The 20,736-nt window shown below is 41.4% G+C and overlaps 1 protein-coding gene across 4 annotated transcripts in view; it reads right to left on the bottom strand.

Annotated features, from left to right (window-relative positions):
* The window catches only part of LOC140135349 (protein CEPU-1-like), a 581,520-nt gene that overhangs the window by 522,369 nt on the left and 38,415 nt on the right, over positions 1 to 20,736 (bottom strand). The window lies entirely within an intron of this gene.

Here is a 20,736-nt window from a genome sequence, read left to right as displayed (position 1 = left end):
AAATCAGGCGCCAAAAATAATAAATGGCGCCTACATTGTCAGAAGAAGAACGCCTCATTTCACATGACCTGCTCCACAGTTCCCTTCAACCAAGGTAAAAAGTCTCACTTTTCAAGAGCTGACTATGCACACAAGGACAAGATCTTTCCTGAAATGGGAATATTTGCTAAACCAAATGTAAATGTTTAAATTGATAGGATGTTTTTTAAAAGTGTAAAAGAGACTGAACCTTCAACCCATCTGTAGCCTCATAGGGCCTCATTAAACTCATCCCAATCCCAACTCCCACAGAGCACTCCACTCTGTCAGTTCAGGTGTGCTGTACCATAGAAACTGCAGAACTGAATCAATGATATAAAGTGTTTTCATGTCACATTTACCCTATTCCATGTCAGACACACACTGGCTAACACCCTGCAGAGGAGCACACTCAAGAAAAGATCTAGCAGAAAAGCTTTACCTCCATGGTGCAATAACACAGCATGTCACTCCAGCCATCCGTCCACTGTAAATAAGCGGCTCATTCATGTTTTAAAAAAAGTTCAGCAACTTCAGATTTCTCTTTATCAGATCTTCACTTACTGTCAATGAATGGGTATACTCTACAGATGTTCCGTTTCTCAAAAGCAGGACCTTCAGCCTCGCAGAGTATGTGTACATGATGCAGGGTTGTAACTAGATGTATACTCATTTGTACACATGTTTATAGAATCACACACATTTACGCACTCATATATACACATTTATATTATATATACACACACACACAAAGTTTTAGACTCCTAGGGGGATATGTATCTTTATTTTGGTGTGCGGAATTGTCTCACTTTTGCGACTTCTTGCATTTTTGCAACATTTCACTGTGACTTTTGTTGGCACCTTTCAAGTACACCTCGGTCTGCACCTTGTGCAGTGTGCCTTATGTATCATTACTTCCCAGATGTTCCGTGCAACTTTTCACTTATGTATCACTTTTTTTGCTTGTTTTTGCGACTTTTAAGGCGCAAATCTGCACCTGGTCTACGACAGGTGCAAAGGAATGATTTTTTTCATGGACCCTATTTTAACATCTAAATTGGAATTATTTCACATGCTCTAAATTTTGCACAGTACATTTTTACACCAAATTTTACGTTTTGCACAGTAACCTGTTTTTTGAAAATTCTAAAATTTTTTGTTGCACCTCAGAAAGTTTTAATTGCGCTTTAATTGCATTTTGAAACCTGTTACAACAGCTGAGGAAAGGTAATTTGCTTTAATTATATTACTGTTAACATTTTCATTTACAAAATGCATAGTAAACGCGATGTTAACACATGCATTAACATCACGTTTATATTGAGTTTTGTAAATGCAAATGTTAACAGTAATGTAATTAGACAAATCACCTCTCCTTAGCTGTTGTAATAGGTTTCAAAATGCAATCAAAACGCAACGCGAGACCGCACCCTTAAAACCATGTGTGACCGCAGCCTCATATGTCTTCATCTTGCTGGGGTGTGACTAGAGTGCTTAGAAATGCAGGACACAGCCTCAAATCCCAAATTAACAGTAGTGTCCACTCGTGCATATAACCCCTCACGTGGCTTGTGTCCTCTTCTGTATATAACCCCTCAGATGGCTTGTGTCCATGTGGATTTGAGAAATTTGCAACAAAAGGTCTCAAAAAGAAGCCAAAATTTGCACCTGTCACAAGTAAAAAGACAAGATCATACATAAGGCGCAAAAAAGAGCTTCCAAATGTCTCAAAAATTCCCCATAGGCCGCGGTCACACATACCGCTAAGCGTCCATCATAACGCGACGCTAGCGCACAGGGGGAGGTCCTCTGCCCGAACGCACATGCGTTTCCAGGGAAACGCATGTGATTGTTAAGCCGATCGCATGCGTTTCTCTGGAAACGCATGTGCGTTTGGGCCAAGGACCTCCTCCTGTGCACTAGCGTCGCGTTATGAAGGAACGCTTAGCGGTACGTGTGACCGCGGCCATAGAGAGACAAAACTAAGATATATGTCCCCCATACACTCTCTTTTATATACACTTATATGCAGAGATTTATGGACTCATATATACAGTAATACATACAGTATATATATACATACATACAAACAGTAAAACAGTATTTACACATTCATACATTTATACAGACATACGGTATACACAAAACAAATCTGCAGACATACTGTATAGTACATACATATTATATGCATAAATATATATATATATATATATATATATATATATATATATATATATATATATATATATATATATATATATATACACTCACCGGCCACTTTATTAGGTACACACGTCCAACTGCTCATTAACACTTAATTTCTAATCAGCCAATCACATGGCGGCAACTCAGTGCATTTAGGCATGTAGACATGGTCAAGACAATCTCCTGCAGTTCAAACCGAGCATCAGTATGGGGAAGAAAGGTGATTTGAGTGCCTTTGAACGTGGCATGGTTGTTGGTGCCAGAAGGGCTGGTCTGAGTATTTCAGAAACTGCTGATCTACTGGGATTTTCACGCACAACCATCTCCAGGGTTTACAGAGAATGGTCTGAAAAAGAACATTTTCTCACTGAAAAACATCCAGTGAGCGGCAGTTCTGTGGGCAGAAATGCCTTGTTGATGCCAGAGGTCAGAGGAGAATGGGCAGACTGGTTCGACCTGATAGAAAGGCAACAGTGACTCAAATCGCCACCCGTAACAACCAAGGTAGACAGAAGAGCATCTCTGAACGCACAGTACGTCGAACTTTGAGGCAGATGGGCTACCGCAGCAGAAGACCACACCGGGTGCCATCGAAATTGGACAGTAGTAGATTGGAAAAACGTTGCCTGGTCTGACGAGTCTCGATTTCTGCTGTGACATTCGGATGGTAGGGTCAGAATTAGGCGTCAACAACATGAAAGCATGGATCCATCCTGCCTTGTATCAACGGTTCAGGCTGGTGGTGGTGGTGTCATGGTGTGGGGAATATTTTCTTGGCACTCTTTGGGCCCCTTGGTACCAATTGAGCATTGTTGCAATGCCACAGCCTACCTGAGTATTGTTGCTGACCATGTCCATCCCTTTATGACCACAATGTAACCAACATCTGATGGCTACTTTCAGCAGGATAATGCGCCGTGTCATAAAGCTGGAATCATCTCAGACTGGTTTCTTGAACATGACAATGAGTTCTCTGTACTCAAATGGCCTCCACAGTCACCAGATCTCAATCCAATAGAGCATCTTTGGGATGTGGTGGAACAGGAGATTCGCATCATGGATGTGCAGCCGACAAATCTGCGGCAACTGTGTGATGCCATCATGTCAATATGGACCAAAATCTCTGAGGAATGCTTCCAGCACCTTGTTGAATCTATGCCATGAAGAATTGAGGCAGTTCTGAAGGCAAAAGGGAGTCCAACCCGTTACTAGCATGGTGTACCTAATAAAGTGGCCGGTGAGTGTATGTATATATAATATATATATATATATATATATATATATATATATATATATATATATATGTATGCATGTTATGATATACTAATACATACAGTATATACAGCATACACACATTCATACATACCATATATATAACTACATACAGCATATGCATATGGCTGTGGCTTATGGCGGGTGGGAGTCTGGACGGATGAGCCAATGAGTGGGCGGGTGGGAGTCCATACCAGCACAGGAGAGGGGTTTGCAGCTATGAATTCGGCCGTCTGTCTTATCGGACAAGTGGAGGGTTGACAGTTGTGCTTTGGGCTAAGGGAAAGGTGGACAGCTATGAAAGGTGGGCAGCAGTGCTTTGGGCTAGGGGAGGGTGGATGTGCCAGCAGGCGGACAGGAGGTTGAGCGGCTGCCTGGGCGGATGAGTGGACGCCCGGCACAGCTGGGCAGCTCTATGGGAGGACCTGTTGTTGCGGTCAGCAGGGATAGAAGGGCTCTAGGTGTGAATGCCACATTTACTATTGTCTCCATTGGGAAACCGAAGGAGACTATAACAGAATTCTCCACCAGTTCAGACCTGGTCTTAGGTCCCAACTGTCGTACCTTGCACTTGATACTATACTAAGAGACTCCAAGAGCCGGGGTGGCAGGGGAGTGGCAGGGGAAATTTTGAGACTGGCATTTAAAACGGGGCCGGGCTGGAAATATGGTATTTTCCGACTGTTACATTCATTTGTTGCTGTGAATAACTGCGTGATAACTGGGGTGATTAAGTCACAGAACTACAGTAGTTTCAGATCTTGCGATAAGTGATCTTAAAGTAAATATAAATTGACAATACAAACTGCATGACATGTCATCTGCAATATAGGAGCACAAATGTGCTCAGGGCAGTGTTATTCTGCAAGATACAACAGCCATGATAAAGGCCGCTGTGGGGGTCACTCACTGGATACTATTAACAGAGGCAGTAAGCCATCACTTATTAATAAGAGCACTCCCACTCCAGTCATAATGAACGTGCTAACTGTGGCCTAATTCAATATCGGCGGGGTAGTGTCCCCCCTCCCCTGTCCATAAGTGCAGGAATCTGCAGCCTGATCTGTGAAATTAATTTTACATGCTGACAATTTAGTACGCCTCTGACCAGATAAGCATAATTCATTAAATTTCTGAGTGTTATGATCATGGCGGCGGCACACGTTCCTGTATGCAGCGTTGATGCCGTAGACGAACACAGTAGATATACATACACTACACATACAATTCTAGGAATTCAGTTACAAGGATGTTCTGTTGGGTCATACATACAGGCAAATACCCTGTTTCTATGAATGGTTTTATATTATTTTTTGCTCTGAAAAATGGGTTAGGACTGGAACAAACAAGTCAACATTCATATAAAAGTAATAATGTCATCATCTCCTGGAACATCATCGTAACTCTCCAAACCCTGACATCCACTGTCCACTGAGGTATGCATTATAGCCCTCTATTCTAAGGATATGGCAAAAATCCTCCCGACATGTCCCTATAGCTGTGAGCAGGAACGAGGTGTGCTCCTTGACAACAAAAAAAAAGCTGCTTTCGAAACGCGTTGGAGAAATTCAGACACCTTGGACTTTCTAATTCGGTAATGTGACAAAGCGGGACTTTGCAGCAAGTGCGGAAGTAAACTGCAGGCTGGTGCGACCACTGCACACCGCTGTAGTTGTATACCATCACTCTTCTACCCAATACTGACCGCCTATTTGAGAATATTTGCCATAATCTACTCCCAATGTCATAGGTTTATCTAGATACCATCAGATATTACCAATGGAGGATGGGTAGCACTCTCTGATACATGTAGTCTATCAGTTACCTTTGTAGCTAAGTCAGATGGGCTACATTATCCTAAATTGGCACTAAGCAGTAAATTCTTTTTAGGTAGTAGGGAGTGTTTTAGTGGTACTACATTATATGTCCTCCTTATTGCCAGCACACATGTTTTAGACTTACACACACATATGCATATACTAACCCATACATATACACACACTTAACTAGATACACATATAAATACTACCACATAAATATAGGCATTTAACATGACATACATGCACCAATCTATATACACATATACTAACATATACATAAACACACAACTATCTGTACACATACATTATACACTCACAATGTACGTAATTGCATATACTCATACACAAAAACACGTATACTGCACATACAGTTTACACATACATACACATATACAAACACATTATTCACCGAGTTTACACATACATACATATGTGCAAATGATAACACATACATATCATTCACTTGTTTACATTCACAATGTACATATAACCTGCACATGCACTGACCTTTATGCAGACTTCTATCTCAAGACACTGGTAAGGAGAGCAAAGAGGAAAGAGAGCAATGCAGATGATAAGCAGCTTCTGCTGAAATGAAGAGGGTAAGGGGAAAGGAGAGAACAATTTAGCAATGTGCAATGAGCAGTTTCCTGCTCCTGACTTAGATTACACAGTGCTTTGATCCTTCCCCATCTAGTAGAACCCGACAGCGAGGAGGTAGGTGATGATGAGCCTTCATGCAGCTGCTGTATGTCCTGCTTTCCCTTCTCTTGCTTAACGTATATGTGACTTGCACTGATGGATGCAGGTAGATCATATATGTGAAATGGACAGCCATGGCCCCAATGGGGCCCTGGGCTTCCACCCATAACGCCCCAATGAGGATCCGCCATTGGCTGCTTGTAGCCGTTACGCCTGTGATCTGCCTTCAACTAACAGACTAGAGGGGGCATATTTCAAACAGCTATAACTTCTGGACATTGGCACCTAGACTCAAATTAATTAATTTTAAAGAGGAGGGCCACCGAACAACTAATCTGGCAAATAGACACCCTTGGCCAACCAGCCATAGCTATGATTGGCCAAAGGTGTCCTCCTGGCCAATTACTGCCATAGCTAATTAGGGGCGTCAATTTGCAAAATTGGCAGATCGGCTGCCAATCAGGCAATATGTCCAGGTCATGTGGGATCCACTACCACAGTTCCTGGATTTCCAATATTTGAATGTCTGAGATTTGATCTCTCTGCTGAGTCCTTAAATATATTCTCAAATGAATATCAGTAAAGTAAAAATGAAGAGTTCCCACACGAGAGAATGATGCCCCTCCCCCACTCCCAGGAGTGATAAATAAGCACAGAGTAAAGATTGAACTTCTGTGATGAGATTGATAAATCAATAACTTTGTGTAAGGTTTCTCTACTCTAAATTACATATAAAATCCCAGAGTTTCCAGAGCCTCAGGCAGATTGAGGGGGAGCAGCAGGGACCGGTACATGGAAAATTGCTTTTTTTTCTAGTGACTTTATATTTGCCTCACACTACCTGTAGAATCCAGACACTGGTTATCACCCTTACTTTTCCTCCACCGCTCCTTGATCACAACCGCTATCACTGGCCACAGATAAGGACAAGTGATTTCCCAACAAGAATAAAACCAAAACAGTAGGATCCAAATGAGAAATCTTATGTATTCAAGATCAGGTCTGGAAAATCCACCCAGCCATGAACTGCTGAGGACCTGCACATCCGGGAGACTGATGCTTTCAAATCTTCCTTGTCAGCGGAGCTGTCAATCATGCCTCTGCTCGCTGAACTTGTGCCCCGCTGGTAATTTGCATGAGCACCATGTACAATAATGTGGGGTGACTGACAGCAACCTAACAGAAGACATGTTACAGAACGAGTCACTATCCAAAGGGCAGCTAAAAGTGAGAAGATGGGCCTGGAGAGCATTGTAACCAACCAAAAAGGGTTCCCACCGAATGCCTCTTGCTTTTGCAGAGAGCAGATTTACCTAAATTCCCTAGTTCCCTCTGTACTTATCATAATCCTGAGGCTATTCCAAACAGCATTTTTTCCACCATATATAATTAAGACAACTTACAATTCATTCATTACAGATTAAGCTAATTTAATTGTTCTGCATCACGAAAGCTCATGGTGTAAAACGTCAACTCAATCCATGAAGAAAAAAACTAAGTAAAGTTACCACAGGAATCTATAAAACATGTGCTTTATTACATATTCACAAAATTGTATCCAAGCGACATTCCCAAAAAAGGTAGACTATGACAAAAGGTCCTAAGGAAGATTCCGTTCGAATCTGGTTTTAACTTTCCATTGTAATCTCATGAGGATAAATAGGCAGTGGATAAATCTACCATAGGCTTTTATGGTGTCTATTCAATGGATATCTTTCCTTACAATACCCAGGATGTCTACTAGGCTATTCCATCCCGAGTTTCTAATTATATGCATATGTATACTGACCTGACATGTGCCAAAAGGCTACAGCCCTGCCGTGTTCCCTCACAGCAGTTTATGACCTTATGCTGTAAATTTCCATATTCAGAAGAAATTGCACAGAAACCTGGAGGGTGCATTTCCTGCTGGTGCTAACATGCTTACTTTTTTATCATTATTATTAGAGGCCCAGACACCTGTGGGTTAAATGCTCCATAATTCATTGGGGTGTGTAGTTGGCAATATTACTATTAGTACTATTTTGGTAGCAAAGCAGCACAATAAAATCTTCCCTCCAAAAGGCAATTGCCGCTACTGTTGAGCCCTTTTGTTTGCCCCTATATTAGTTCCTAACCATGTGTGGGGTTTTTCAGTAATTGAGATGCTTAAGAAGTTTAATTAATTTGTTGGAGGTGTCTACAGTTCTTGCACCGCATATTGCTTTGCAAATGTGTCATGGCACCATCAGATTCTGCCCTTTAAAAGCTAAATGGCTCTCCTTCCCTTCTGTGTCTTGCCATGTGCCCAAATAGCAGGTTACATCCACATGTGAGGTCAGTACTAAACCCTCCATTTTGTTTAAATGCAAGTTAGTTTTAAATATTGTTACATTTTTTCTAATATATTTAATAAATTCTACTTAGTTTGTAAATGCCCCTTAGTACCAGATTTACTTCTCCATTGTTGAGGTTGACCTGTCTACCAGGCTAAAGACTCTCTCTCCTGTTTGTTTACACAGCACTGAATAGTGCTCTCTCCCTGGCTGTAGTATGATTATTTTCAATGTGGGGGTTGAGAGTGCTGCTAGCTTTGTGAAGAGAAATCCATCTCTCCAGCTCCTCACAACACCCACAGGAAATCTCCTTAACCTGTGTCAGTGAGGAGGAGGGGTAGCTTAACTGTATATTGCAGCTCCCTGCCTCCATGACTGGAGAGAGAACATCAATAAATGTGTTTTTTTAAAAGAATGTTGGTTCTAATCCCTTAATTAGAGGTATCAGTGGAACATGTATAAAGGCATTTAAATGGTACGTATGTAGGGGTGGTGGTGGGAGATCGCTGGTGACAGGTTCTCTTTAATTAAAAGAACAAAATGATACCAACATAAAGCAGAAATAAGGTAAATGTTAGTTAGTTACTAGTTTTGGTGGTTAGAGGGTCTGTCTGACCCTCTAATCTCTTAGGTAGCATCAAGATGCACATGGCCCTCAGTACTCTGCAAATGATTGAAAACATGGAGCCCAGGGAGGAAGGACACTTGTTAGTTAAAGACTGAATCTAGCTGTCACCACAGTCACCCAATACAGTAGATACAGTAGTAAAATAAAAATAAACTGGGGTGATATAAATGCATTTGATGTATACATGCATGAAGTACAGGTCCCCGGGTTACGTACAAGATAGGTTCCATAGGTTTGTTCTTAAGTTGAATTTTGTAAGTCAAAAGTGTATATTTTATTTGCCTCAGTGACCATTGGAGTTTCAAAATTTTTTGCTGTAATGGGACCAAGAATTATCAATAAAGCTTTATTTTAGACATCTGACAGCTGATCATTGCGGCCTGGAACTAAAGTGAAGCATCTAGAGAGCTTCACTAGCGGTCACAGTGGGCAGAGGTATCTGTCTTTAGCTAGGAGTCGCCTCAAAGTCGGGTGTTCTTAAGTAGGGGACCGCCTGTACATTGATGGTCCTCCTTCATGCACCATTTATGCCAGGGCTGGGGCCTAACCATGGCATTTACCTGTACTCCTGTTGGCCAGTCTGAGCCTGAATGCTACTACTGTATAAAGCGCTCTATTTGCTTCTTTCTTTCCTCTGCATATACCGTAATTAACATCTGCAACATCATTTAATTTACTTCAGGTATTGAGAACTTTGTGCATGATTTATGTTCTAGAATCATCCATACAATGTAGATCAATTATGTATATTGTCTATTTACATTACTTTAGACTCCATACACTGTTGGGCTATATGCACAAGCTGATTTTTAGAAATGTAGAAGCCAGGATAAAGAACATGAGGCCTTTTTCTTGCTCCACAGATTAGCAGATGATCGCGTCCTGTGACTGTGTTAGACAAAAAAAATCCATTCATTTCATGTAATTTCAACAGACATTCATTTGATTCATACAAGGATTTCAAGTGCAGAAATGGACAGGAAAAGATCCATTGAGAATCAGGTTTTTGTTTTCCACTCCTTGAGATAGTAGCCAACTATAAATTAAAAGTTTACATTGATGTAGTAATCGCTGCTGTAAACATCCAGATATGAAGCATTCAGATGAGTGAGTGGGTAAGCGTGCCGCAATGGGTATCTGGGAGGTAAAAGCAGCCACCGCATGAAAATCACAGCCAGAGCGAAGGCCAATTTTCAGGGTAATAAGCATCGGCTGGCGTTATGCAGATGGCACGTTTGGTCATTGGGATAATGAGCTGTAATAAGGTGAAAATATCTGCTGTTCTCAGGATGCTGCAGTACTACCATAAAACGTGAAACGTCTGCAGCACATTACACCCGTAATCTCCTCATCTTCAATAGCAGTGACTCCCAATGTAATATACCGGACAGGCTACATCTCCCTGCGCGACTCTTTATTAATTCTTCTGCTGCTGGAGGCTACAGGAGAACGTGACAAGGTAATATCATGGTGACTGGAGAAGGTCGAACACAGTTACATGGATCGTTCCCAGGCAGAGTCTCACATCCCTTCACACAGCTTAGATCAGCCTCATCATCTCAATGCAGATGAGCTCTCTCATAAAATGTACAAAGTAATAACCCCCATTATCTGGTAATATCATGGCATTCACACAAAGCAGAAGGATATAGAAATGACTGACTAAACTCCAATATGTATTATCACTTCTCAATTGCAGTTGAACTCCATAAGTGCTCATGCAAATACAGATCTGGAACAATCCCCTTTTCATGTGGGTCAATGATGAATAGAACAAACATTTCTATTAAATATTTTAAGCGACAATAATTTCAGCAATTATTCCTCCTGGAAAGCTGGACGTACCACAGAATCTTTTTCTAGGTTCTGAATGAAGCTAGTCAGATGTCTGTCCACATGAAAGGTTATGATATTTATCAAGTATAGCCTTACTCCTCATGTGGATCGATATTTGATGTACTTCAAGAATCGTGACAAAAATCAAAAGCTTTCACCACATCCAGCTAATCAACATAATATACCAGATTTATTTGTACAACTTTTGTTATTCTGAGTACATTAACCCCATAGCGCAATAAGACGTACCATTACGTCTTACTGCGCATGGGGGAGTATGAAGAGGGCTCACAGGCTGAGCCCTCTTCATACTCACCGGGCATTAGCTACATAATGAAGCAAACGCCCGTCGCTAACACCCGCGATCGGTGCTTGCACCGATCGCGGGTGTTAACCCTTTGATTGCCGCCGGCGGCATTAAAGAGCCGGCGGCGCATGGGCGCCGCCATCTTGGCTCCGATCGTCACTCCCCGTGACGTCACCGGGGAGCGGCGATCCGTTGCCATGACAGCCTGGGATCACACAAAGATCCCAGGCTGTCATGATCGAGGCTATCTATTATAATGTGCGATCTGCACATTATAATAGATGGTATGCAAAATCCCCATATAGTGCCATACTGTAGTATGGCAGTATATGGTAGGATCAATCAGACAACCTAGGGTTAAAGTACCCTAGGGAGTCTGTAAAATAGTAAAAAAAATAAATAAAAAAAGTAAAAAAAAAAAAATTATATTAAAAAAACATAAAAATTCAAATCACCCCCCTTTCCCTAGAACTGATATAAATATAAATAAACAGTAAAAATCATAAACACAATAGGTATCGCCGTGTCCGAAAATGCCCGATCTATCAAAATATAATAACCGTTTTTCACTGCGTTAAACCCCGTAACGGAAAATAGCGCCCGAAGTCGCAAATGGCATTTTTTTGCCATTTTGAAAAATAGAAAAAATTCTATAAAAAGTGATCAAAGTGTCGAACAGTCCTAAAAATAGAAGCATTGAAAACGTCATCAGAAGTCGCAAAAAATGACACCACCCACAGCTCCATACACTAAAGTATGAAAAAGTTATTAGCGCAAGAACACGGCAAAATGAAGAATTTTTTTTCTGTACAGGAGGTTTTAATTTTTGTAAATGTATGAAAACATTATAAAACCTATACAAATTTGGTATCCCCGTGATCGTATTGACCCAATGAATGAAATAGACATGTCATTTGGGGTGCACAGTGAAAGCTGTAAAAACCAAGCCCACAAGAAATGGCGCAAATGTGTTTTTTCATAATTTTCACTGCATTTAGAATTTTTTTCCCGCTTCCCAGTACACGGCATGGAATATTTAATACCATCACTACGAAGTGCAATTTGTTACGCAGAAAATAAGCCATCACACAGCTCTGTACATGGAAAAATAAAAAAGTTATAGATTTTTGAAGGTGGGGAGTGAAAAATAAAAACGCAAAAACGAAAAAGGGCCTGGTCCTTAAGGGGTTAAATAACTAGTGGACCCACATATAGAAATAAGGTCAATGGGGGTTTTTATCATACACCAGCGCTCATGCGCCAGCAAATGATAGTTGCGCCAATGCTCCAGCGCAGCCAGATGCATAAAACGGCTCCTGCATCTTGATGTAACCGGCTTTATGAGGCTCTCAAGCTCTCCAATGTTTTATGGGTGCAGACAGCTCCATTCCATGAGTGGTTGTCAGACCAGGTTAATGCAGATCAGCTGCAATGACTAGGCAACTACAGTGAGAATGGAGCTCTGCTTTCATGATCTGTGGGGGGGTTGAGTGCAGGACTCCAACCAATGATTACCTATTGTTTGGAAAAGTCATCAATATTTTATATCCCTGAAAATTTTACTTAAAGAATGAAATCATTTAAAATATACCTCCTGCTATAAAACCAGGTAGCTGCTTTATTGCATTGTTTTAGAACACCATACTGCAGATATTTGATGCACAATGCACAGGTGATCTCCTTGCGCCATATTTCTCTGCAGAGGCATACTGAAAAAGGGACGCTGCATAATTACTTCCCATGAAATATTATCATTTGTATAAGATTTTACATCATATATTAAATTGTGAGTTTTTCCTGATGCCTCTCGTTACTGCCTTGACTCTGGCCAGGGGGCTCCCCAAGGGGCTTGCAAACACCACATCAATTAGGTATTGCTCTGGAACGATACAGACAAAATAAATCTCTGCCGAAGAGAAATGAGTGTGTTACTGCTGATTGGTCATCAGCTGCGCTCTTTATGGACAGATTATGAGGACTCTGATTCATTTGGCACAAAACAGCAAATTAAAAGGAAGATGAAATTGTTTGGGCATCGCTAAAACATGTGAATGGCTCAGAGAAGAAGACAAGTAGGGAGAATCAAGAATGGGAACAAATGAGGACTGAAAATAGGAAAAATATTCCTATTATAGAATTATAAAGCTTCTCAAAAACTAAGTGCAATCATTTGGAGAACATGTCAGTGACTTATACAGGGGAGATAGGAGAGTTACATGAGATATGTCTAATTACATAATAATAATATCTCCATGAGATCCACACACCTTATACTACAGTAACTGCTATTTCTTCTATTACTACTTACACCCAATGTCTATATTAAGGGAAGAATGAACGCTTCTACAATGTTACCATATATTCATGTAATTGATTAAACAGGAAAGACATAGCCAAAAGGCGATGTTTAAAGCAGTAAGATGGTAGACACAAATGGTAGCCTAGTAATGGAGGAAAAGGGCTGAAGTAAGAGAAAACTTAAAGAGTTTTTGAATACAGCATATGATATAATAGTATAATAAGAGTTTAGCACCTGCAGACTTTAGAGGCAGAGGTTACCGCTAATAATAGAGGTAGGTTGCAAGACATATTACTAAAGGGTTGTCCTTAAGGTAAAGTTAACTACCATATATACTCAAGCATAAGCTGAGTTTTTCAGCACAAAAAAATGTGCTGAAAAACCCTAACTCGCCTTATACTCGAGTCAATGAAAAAAAAACCCTCACCTCCAAAAACCTGTCCTCACTTCTCCAACGCCCTCGTAGGTCTTCTTCGATCTTCAGTACCGACTCCGTCTTCAGGTACTTGCGGCTGCAACGACGCACACTATGATGTCAGCAAGTGGTTGACGTCATGGTGTACGTGAAGGGACTGTGAAGACAGAGCCGGAGATAAAGATAGAAGAGGACCCGCGGGGGCATTTGAAAGGTGAGTACAGAGTTTTTAGGGGTTTTTAGGCTGGGCAGGGGGCTGCTGGCTATATGCGGGGGGGGGGGGGGGGGAAGCAAGCACTGTTTATATAAAGGAGGGGCAGGCAGCGGGCTACTGGCTTTATACTACGGGACAGGCACTGGCTATATACTAGTGGGCAGAGGCTGGCTATATACTGGGGGGTTGCTGGCTATATGCTTGGAGGCATATGACCAATGCATTTCCCACCCTCGGCTTATACTCGAGTCAATATGTTTTCAACGTTTTTTGTGTTAAAATTAGTTGCCTCGGCTTATACTCGGGTCGCCTTATACTTGAGTATATACGGTACTTGGACATTTATGTAGTATGTCGTTTATTGGGCCATCTATTGCGAAAACAGCATAGTTACAGTTAGTCTGTGAATCAAGGACCATATCCCGTTTTTATTATGTACAGATCACGGAGCTAGGGTGGGACTGTGTGCATTATAGCAATATAGCCTGCAAGGAGACAGTCCCGCTTCCTCACTAAACAGTAGTGCCAAACTGTAATTGTTTATAAAAACATTTACTTAGTCCCATAGATGATGCTCCCTATAGTCACTGTAGACTGTTCTTAAAGAGGACCTTTTACCTGTAAAAACTGCACTAGAAACACCGGACCGTGTGTTAGTGGTCTGGCGTATTCATGAGGGGTTGGGATTAGGGGCGGTGACTGCTGTGCTTCATGCTCCCACCTATGGAGTGGGCGGGGTGGTCTGGGGAATAGGCAGTGCCTTGGACCCCCCTCATGAATACGCCAGATCGCTTACAGTGTGGTCCAGCGTTTCTAGAGTACATCGCGGCAGTGTCTGCTAGCATTATCGGAGGTTTCCGATAATGCTAGTAGTTTAACATTACTGCGTCTGTTATAGCAGTAGGAGCTGCTTTTTTTAGTAAGCAGCTCCTAGTGCCGTTTTTACAGGTGACAGCTCCTCTTTAATCTGTGCAGAGAACTCCATCAGAGCAGGGGCATAATTAGGAGAGCCAGGGCCCCATAGCAGACTTCTGAAAGGGGTACCCCTACTCCCTTAGAAATTATACACATTTGTATACTCACATTTATACACTCATGCGCACACATGTATTCACTTATATATACATTAATTAATTTACACAGACCTGTCCCAGTAGCCCAGTAGCTGCTGTTCCGAAGACCTGAGGCTGTCTCATTTTAACGCAATTAACACATTGTAATGAATGAGGAAGAAAATCCTCTGTACGGTAGTATGGCAGTATATAGTAGGATCGATCAGACAACCTAGGGTTAAAGTACCCCAGGGAGTCTAAAAAATAGTAAAAATAAAATAAAGTTAAAAATATATATATATAGTTAAAAAAAAAAAAACTCTAAAAATGCAAATCACCCCCCTTTCCCTAGAACTGATATAAATATAAATAAACAGTAAAATTCATAAAAACATTGGGGTACATTTACATACCCAGTCCTGTCGCGATCCCCGAGGTGCATCGTCCAACAATAATGCACTCTGATGCGATTCACTAAGATGGTGCTCCCGATATCCTGCATGTGTCGCTTCCCCTGCTGAGGTCTGCCGGAGTTCACCTTCTTGTTCCCGGTGTATGCGAGTGCGCACACAATTTGAATTTTAAATCCCACGCTCAGTCCGCATCAGTCAGCTTGTCCGACGGCCACGGCCCCCGATTTGTGTCACATGACAGTCGGCGCAATTTCACCAAAATACGATCGGGTGCGCCAAAAACTCCTGTTAAATGTGGCGCAAATCGGAAATAGTCGGGAAACCTGACGGTAATGCGTTGTGCGGACCCTTTGTAAATGTGCCCCATTATGCATTGCCGCGTCCAAAAAATCCTGGTTCTAAAATAAAATAATGGTTTTTCACTGCGTTTAACCCTGTAACGGAAAATAGAGTCCAAAGTTTTTTGCCATTTTGAAATATATAAAAAGTTCAATTAAAAGTGATCAAACAGTTGTACATTCCTAAAAATGGTAGCATTGAAAACGTCATCAAAAGTCGCACAAAATGACACCACCCAAACCTCCGTACACCTAAGTATGAAAAAGTTATTAGCGCCAGAAAATGGCAAAATAAAACTTTTGTACAGGAGGTTTTAATTTTTGTAAATGTATGAAAACATAAAACCTATACAAATTTGGTATATATGCGTGATCGTACCGACCCAAAGAATTAAGTAGACATGTCATTTGGGGCACACAGTAAAATCCATAAAATCCAAGTCCACAAAAAAAACGGTGCAAATGCGTTTTTTCACCATTTCACTGCATTTGGAATTTTTTTCCTGCTTCCCAGTACACGTAATGGAATATTCAATACCATTTCTATGAAGTGCAATTTGTTACGCAGAAAATGAGCTGTCATAGAGCTCTTTACGTGTAAAAATTAAAAAGTTATAGATTTTTGTAGGTGGGAAGTGAAAAATGGAAATGAAGTTTATGCCACTACTGTTAAGGTACCTGGAAGAACGACACAAGAAAGCACAAAAAATACTGTGCTCTGAGGGCAAATTTGCTATACATGCCATCTGCAAAATACCACTTGTCATGTATTCTGCATGTAATCCTCCTCACTTCGCTCCTGTATTGCTCTGTGATCAAGCAGTATCACTTCTTTTCTGTATGTGGGCTTTATGCTGATACAGTACCCATGCTGGAGTGCTACACTGTATAACCCTCACATGGAGCAGTGTGTGACATTCAGCATCACAGTTGCAGAAATTTATATTCTGATGTGTGTGTCTGACAATAGGAGTTCATTTCATTTCAGATGCAGAACATAAAATAAAGTGCACTGGATGTGGAGGAGCTTTCATTACATTTCTTCAGCTTTATTTTCTTCTAAAAAATTCATAGAGTCCACCTGAGCTCTCCATATATTATATAAGATGTATACAGTCATCATTTCCCAGGTCTTCAGGAAATGGGAATAGAAGTCTCAAAGCGGCCATGAAGACCACGTGTCAAAGGCATAAATCCTCTCAGAGACCGTCTCACAATTCCACAGGGCCCTTATTACCACTAATGCTGAGCACAGACTGTGAGCGAGCACAAGATCGAGCAAGCAAGAAAACCGCCAACCAGGCAAGATGGATGCATGCACAATACACACAAATCCAGAAAAGCAGCACCTTGTGTCCACGTCCACAAGTCCCACTTTAATATCTAAGCATGTGATGTTATTACATCTTTAAAGACTAAATATAAAAAGCATTATCTGGCAGTGATGAAGAAATGATTGGCAAATCTGTGACAAGCTTTGGGATATTCCTGGAACAATGGGATTACACGATGACTGGTACTTTGGCTACACCTTCACCAATAAGTAACTTCCAGATCTCAATGATTTTTCAGTTCTTTATTCTGCTATTCCCTTATGTCTTCTGACAATGTTAAACCTGCTATGGCTGACACTGTTATTGGGGTTCTTGTGGTTTTTGCAATTGTTAGGTTTCGGAGGCTGTCAACCTATGTTTGTCGTTGTTGGTGACAACCCAATGTCTATTATTGTATCAGCATCTTATGTTTCTTTCAGTTGTAAGAATATTGTTAGTGCTCCTGTCACCAGGGTCCTGAGCCCTTGGAATTGTTGTTGGGGAACCAAAGTCTGACATTATTAGAGTTGTTGCTGTTCCAATGACTGTGATTTTGACATTTCAAGAAGTTCTATAGCAGGAGATCAATATTTTGAATGATTTGTGATAGAGCCATACATTAACTAAGATCAATTATTACTTTGGTAATGAATCAAAATAGCCAAAAATATCACAAAGTATTGACTATGTTAAAACTGTAGAATAATCCATACATAGTGATTAATACTCAGCTCAAGCCACAATCCTATTTACCAGGGCATTTGCTACTTTTTTCCCCATAGGGGATGGAACTCCAATTTATGGTGAACCTGCATTTGCAAAACAATGCTGCCAGGGAATGTATGGAGTGGTAGATCTACAACAGCTAGAGAGCGACAGGTTGAAATGGAAGGGGATGACTCTGCCAGGGAGAGCATTCACATCACTGCATGGTCGAGGACAGGCACCAGAGATAACCAGTGAGGTAAATAGTAATTTACCTCCTACATAAAGATGTAGCAAAAGAAAAAAAAAAAAACACATCAAAGGGCAAAGAGTGTGAACAGAGAGATCTGAAAGGTTGGAGATTGTAATTATTGTTTATTAACCTGAATAATGTTACCATCAAGCTGTGACACGGCGTTCTCTCTCTTTTCAATAGATGTGTGTGCATCAACACTGTCTGCATTTGCAAGTCTTGAATAGAGCACAAGAAAAAGAGCGGTGCGGGGAGAGAGGAAGGGATGTGCTGGAGCATGGCAAGACAAAAATAAAAAATAGAAGGGTTACACAAGTCGAGGCAAACAAAAACAAGAAATGAGAAGCGAACAAGCTCCGTCTGCTGGAGCCGCCGGCGTCACTAACAAGCTTCATGGCCGCTCACAGTCTGGATGGAGTCGACATTTGAGTGTAATTATGGGTGACAAATAGGTAAATTGAAAACCAGAATCAAAGTGGAATTCTCAACTGCAGCGGTGAATTGGGTCAGATCATTTCTCCCCCATCACTTTCTGGAGCCCCTCCCTCCACACCACTTGTTACTATATGCGCAGACTGCTCGCCTCCCATGTTTATGCCTCTCCCTCCGTGCTCGCTAATGACATAAATTCTTGTCATTAGGTTTTGCAAGTACTGCAAGCTCTCTAATGGATGTCAGGGGAGCTAATAATCACTGCTGGAAAATTCATTTCACATTTCTATTTATAGTTAATTCAGGTGGGAAACCGACAAGAAAAGAGAGGAGGGCTCAGGGGTCATGACCCAGGTGAAGTGGCAGCTCAGACTCCATAATAGCATGGTGACTCTCACTAATCTGCTTACTTCTGAGAGGGAAAAGCAATGATCAGCAAAGAGAACGGTTAAGGTTGTAGTTAAAAGGGTCGAGCTGGACGCAACAAGCAAAATGAAGAGGCACCAACAACAAAGCTTAATTTAGTTTAGCACCATGTCATGTGACTAGACCGCATGACAGTATGAAAGATCCTAATTTACAAGTTTTCATATAAGGCAGATAATAAATCTCCTCCATTCACACTCCAGCCTGGCTCTACCATGTGCTCATTACCTTCTGAAAATGACTAAATAAAGTCTCAGGATGTGTTGACAGCCAGGACTATGAAGGGCGCTCACAATTCTCTAAGTGGATATGGGCTGACACATATAGACATTCACAATCCATCGCCCAGGTAAATGTAGGCAGGTGACGTTGCTGCCATTAAATCTCTGTCTTCATCAGAAAGGCGCAAAGAAAATCAAGACAGACGGCCTGAACTTGTCTTCACTGACATCGCGGGAAGATTTACGATTTTCAATCTGATATCTCTGCTGCATACGGAAAAGCTTCCTGAAATGGCTGCAGACTGACCCTATTTGTAATGCAGAGCGGGGGCAGGTAGACACCACTTCTAGTGACAGATGACACCCTGCTCGCATGTCTGTCCTGAGCCCAACATGAAGAAATGCAGCCGCCTTCCCTCATCCTTTCAGCACCTGGGACAGCTCCTGCAACATTCCCAGCAGTGCTGTGGTCCTGTGTCCGGGGAGAGGGAAATCCATGTGATAACAGAGGAGATGATGAATGTTTATGGTGTCATGCTGGAGATCACTGTACAAACAGCTCAGCGGTAAATTGATACGTTTTTTTGGACTTTTTTCAAACAATAGGTTACTATGATAGGCATATTTTCTAATTTTTCAACATGTGCTTGGGGTATAAAAAGCAACAGCAACAGATTTTTCTCTTATCACAGTATACCTGAATCAGAGGAGGAAAAGGCTAGCTCCTTAAATGCAATAGTGGATTATAATATGGGCGGTAGCCATCCAAACCACCCACAAATTTTATGTTAAGAAGGACCCTCACCATGAAATCCGTGTACATCTTGTTCATGCTCTCAATACACAGGAGCCATTTCAGTACCCTTAAAGGAAACCTACCATTTAGAATGGTAGGGGTAAGCTGTAAGTACCGAGCACCAGCTCAGGGTGAGCTGGTGCCGGTACTTACTTTCGTTAGTGTTATAAACCGCGGTATCGCGGTTTTAACACTTTTTAAACTTTAGAGCAGCAGAGGCTTCGGCGCCTACATAGGAAATAGCGGTGATGTTGTGCACGCATGGTCGCGCGCAGTGCCGAAGCCCCTTCTGCTCTAAAGTTTAAAAAGTGTTAAAACTGCGATACTGCGGTTTATAACACTAACGAAAGTAAGTACCGGCACCAGCTCACCCTGAGCTGGTGCTCGGTACTTACAGCTTACCCCTACCATTCTAAATGGTAGGTTTCCTTTAAAGGTCCTCCAAAGGAAACTGCAGATTGAGAGCAGACAGAAGAGGGCACATCCTCCAATCTCCAAGAATCTTGATTCTAGTATCATATGTAGGAAGTGATTCCAGAATTGTAGGGGCCATAATATTCATTCAGCCCAGGGCCTATAGAAGCCTTAATCTGCCCCTATTCTGTGTGGCAACATCTAGAGGTAAATCAGATTGTTTCCCAACACCTCATTATGACCCGAGTTTAGCATTTTTGGACTTGATACAGGCAATCTACTAAGGATCCACTATAAATCTCCCACACCAAGAGAAAAAATGTAATACTACAAACCAGTGAT

Source organism: Engystomops pustulosus, chromosome 6 (assembly GCF_040894005.1).
Source record: "Engystomops pustulosus chromosome 6, aEngPut4.maternal, whole genome shotgun sequence".
Classification (NCBI taxonomy): Eukaryota; Metazoa; Chordata; class Amphibia; order Anura; family Leptodactylidae; genus Engystomops; species Engystomops pustulosus.
Note: the sequence above shows the minus strand (reverse complement) of the source record. Positions and strands in the feature narration are given on the sequence as shown.